This window comes from Alligator sinensis, unplaced genomic scaffold, assembly GCF_000455745.1.
Source record: "Alligator sinensis unplaced genomic scaffold, ASM45574v1 scaffold156_1, whole genome shotgun sequence".
Taxonomy (NCBI): domain Eukaryota; kingdom Metazoa; phylum Chordata; order Crocodylia; family Alligatoridae; genus Alligator; species Alligator sinensis.
Genome location: NW_005841844.1, coordinates 433,736 through 437,645, shown reverse-complemented (window position 1 = coordinate 437,645; position 3,910 = coordinate 433,736).

The window sequence follows — 3,910 nt, the reverse complement described above, 5'->3', positions numbered from 1 at the left end:
CCCCAGCCCTCTTTCCTGCCTATGCAGGGGGTCGGACTCGATCTATTGAGGTCCCTTCCGACCCTAACATCTATGAATCTGTGAATCTATGAATGGCTACTAGTTTGATCAGGGAATAGTGACTAAAAAAAGGTTGATTTGTTTAGACTACCAACCAAAGATTGGGAGAGGAAAGATGACTGCTTTCCCTAAATAAATCAGGAGGGGCAAAGCTCTGAGACTGTCAGGAAAAGAACAAACTGGTATGAACTGGCCATCAGTAAAATTTAGTCTGAACACTGGAAAGTTTTTGAGTGGAAGAGAGAGTTTCTGGAATAGCTTTCCATAGTATCAGTGGAAGCAAGAAAGATAAAATAGAGCCTGACAAGTTTATGAAGTTTTAGAGGATGTGGTCACTTGTGAGAATAGGGGCTGAGTCTCAATGACCCAGGTATTCATGGCCAGGCCTATGTCCCTTCCTTATTTATCTCATTATCACTTCCTAAACAAAGCATTTGGAAGGCATAATTTATTTTGACTAGTTGTGTGTTCCCCTTTTCCATTTCATTCACTTTAAGTTATCAAACTAAAGTCGTCAGTTATGCTCTTTCTAGCAAGTTGCATTTTTAATGGAACTACTCTACACCCAGTACAGTCATACTTGTATTGAAGAAACTACCCACAAATAATCAAGTTTAGAGGATTTATTGACATTTAAGAGCTTTCATTGAAATAGTTTCTGCATAAGGGTAGAGGACTTGTTTTGTTCCTAAACAACTAGAATTTGAGCCAAAATTAATCTCCAATAGTGATCATGGCCAATTATTCAAGACAAGTGGTTTCTACCTAAATATCAAAGGGCACTTGTTCATGTAACAAAAATTGCCCTTTTTGCAATTTAACTGCATTACAGTTAAACATACGGGTTTTTTGTGATTTAAATGTCCTCTTTGTGATTCAAAGTAAAACACATCCTGATGTATTTTAGTTTGGATCAACGTGAATTAAAACAATGCATCCATGGATCCGTCACGTGTAAACTGAAATTCACTCAACGGCATGTAATGAGCCCCTTTGTCCACCAGATGCCGCTTAAATTTGCAGATAGGAGAGAAAGAGGATACCTGCAAATTTTAGGTACTTGTGTGTAATGTGTTTTTTCGGATGCCAAGTGTTGCAATCCAGCCAACCCAACATGAATCAATCTTCTGCTCATCTGCACGGACACCCGCACACTGCCCCCCACCCCAGGCAATGTCCTGGCCAGGGTGACAATGGCACTGTCACCCTATAATCTGCCCCTGGTTCCATCCAGGATTGAAGAATCACTTGGCCATCTAAAGAGAGGAGCGCTTTCATTTGCTTTCAAAGCAAATGGTGCCCTCCTGCTCACAGGATGGCAGCCTGTAGCCTCCACACACAAGCTCACCCCCCCAGTCAGACCCATGGGTGCTCCTGCAATGGCAGCAGGCAGCCTTTACTGACGATGGCACCATCACCCCATAATCTGCCCCTGATTCCATCTAGGAATGAAGAACTGCCTGGGCGCCTAAAGGGGGAGCCCTGGATCACTTTCATTTGCCCTTCAGAGCAAATGGCACCTCCTCTCTCACAGGACTGCAGCCCGTAGCCTTCATGCTTCATAATTTTTTTCCCATGTGCTGGCTGCCACACTGGTCATGATTGCACAAGCTCACCCCACAATCAGACCCATGGGTGCTCCTGCAATGGCAGCAGCCAGCCCTTACTGACAATGTCACCATCACCCCATAATCTGCCCCTGGTCCCATGCAGGGATGAAGAACTGCTTGGCCACCTAGAGGCAGTGCCCTGGAGTACTTCCAGGGGCAGTTGGTTCTAGATGGGGATTTACCAGTTTTTCCAGTTTCACAAGTTTTACAACCCTTTCTAATGGTGACTCTGTCAACAGCTGTTGATTTGGCAGTGATGAGAGCAAAGCCAGGGAGCCTGGCTTGATGACCTCTTAATGGCCCACATTGAAAGAAAAGAAAATGGAAAAATGTGTTTACATAGCTAACCATTATTGCTATATTGAGCATAATTTACATAAATTACCAACTGTCACAGCATTTAGAAGGTAACAGTAATCAACAAGCAATACTCTTCAATTTTTAAAACCACAAGCAATAATCAATGATTTACATAACAACAACTTTTATTACAACTTTTATAACAACAAGCAATAACAATTGGCAAACATTACAATGTTTAAAATGACAAACTAGCGATAATAATCAACAATAATCAACAACTTTCACTGCAGATAAGCAATGCTGTTTTCTGTTTCCAAGCTGGGCTGCCCTTCTATTCCCAGGAAGGCCTCCTGCTGCATTGCCCAGATGACCCCCAGCCACAGACATGGTGTGTCTGTCATGCAATCTCGCGCAACCACACTGCACAGGTACTGATGGCGTTGATGATCCTATCTGTCTGGGCATTGTTAACAGGCTTCCTATCTGGTCTGCATTTTTTTGGCAGCAGCATAACAAGTGGATCTGAAAATCAAGGAATGCAGGGAATTGAGCCTTTTTTGAGAGATCTGTGCTCAGCAAATCAGGTGAGTGGATAAAAAGTGGTTGGGCAAAAATGACCAAGAAGGGCTTGCATCCCCCTGCACTGCCTAACTCGCCAAATCTTTAAAGCAGTGTCTGACTCCAGCCAAATGCCATCCCCCACTTCAGCCCAGCCTAATCGCAGGTGTCAGTTCAGATAACAATTAACTTAAAACAGAGGTGGGCAATTATTTCGGCTGAAGAGCCACTTAATGAGTTTTGGTGAGCTGTCGAGGGCTGCAAGGGTAGCCCTGCCCCTTATCAGGTGCCCTGCCCGCTGGTCGCCATCTTGGGGCTAGAAGTCCTGCCCCTAACCCCTGACCTTTACCCCTGGATGTCCCTCCCCTTTCCCCAGAAGTACTCCTTTTAGGAGGGGAAGTTACCATCTTCCAGCTGAAAAAAACCTAAATTGTACACTAAAAATCACACATTTGCAATAACATATTTCATTTCAAAAAATTGTTGTCCTGATTTGTGTGTGTTTTGTTGTGTATGTACAGGTGATTATATAATAGCTCAAAATGAAGTCTTATTCTTGTATGTTGGGGAGTGCTAGAGGACATGTGGAGGGGTGTGAGGGGTATGGGTGGGTATGGGTTTTTTTGGGTTGCTGGAGGTGTGTGTGTGTGGGGGGGGGTATGTGGGTGTGGGTGGGTGGGTATGTGGTTTGTTGGGGGCTATGTGTGTGTGTCCATATGTGTGGATGTGCGGTGTGGGGGAGGGCACCATGTGGTTCACTTCTGTAAGGTGGGGCTCTCAGGACTCTGACTCTGTGCCTTCATGTGCAGCTCCCAGCTACAGTCCCAGGAACCCCGTGAGCTAGCCCAGCCTGATGGTGTGGGATTCCCCATGGCTCCTGGAACTAGTGTGCCATTAGGCTGGGCTGGCTCTGTGAGGGTCCTGCTGTTACAGCCAGGAATTGCATGCTACAGGGCTGATCAGGCAGGTTCCATGCTGCGCTGCATGGATCCTGGTGTTGCAGCCAAGAACCACATGGTGCCTGGAGGGGATGGGCCAGTCTGGGTTGGCTCAGTGCCACACCGCTGGGAAATGCATGGTACCAGGAGATACCTGGCCAGCTCCAGGCCATGCCACGCAGTTCTCTGCTGCAATGCCGGGACCCACATAGAGCTAGCCTGGCCCATCCCATCCTGGCCCAATGGCATGGGAACCAACGGAACTGAGTGCCACTGGGCCGGGCCCACCAGCTCTGTGCCACACTGTGTGGGTCCCAGCATTGCAGCTGGGAACTATGCTGCGCGGCACGGAGCCAGCTAACCACAATGCTGGGACTGCAGGATGCAGCAGAAGCCAGCCCAGCCCCCACAGTTCTCAGCTGCCTCCTGCTGCCACCGGCC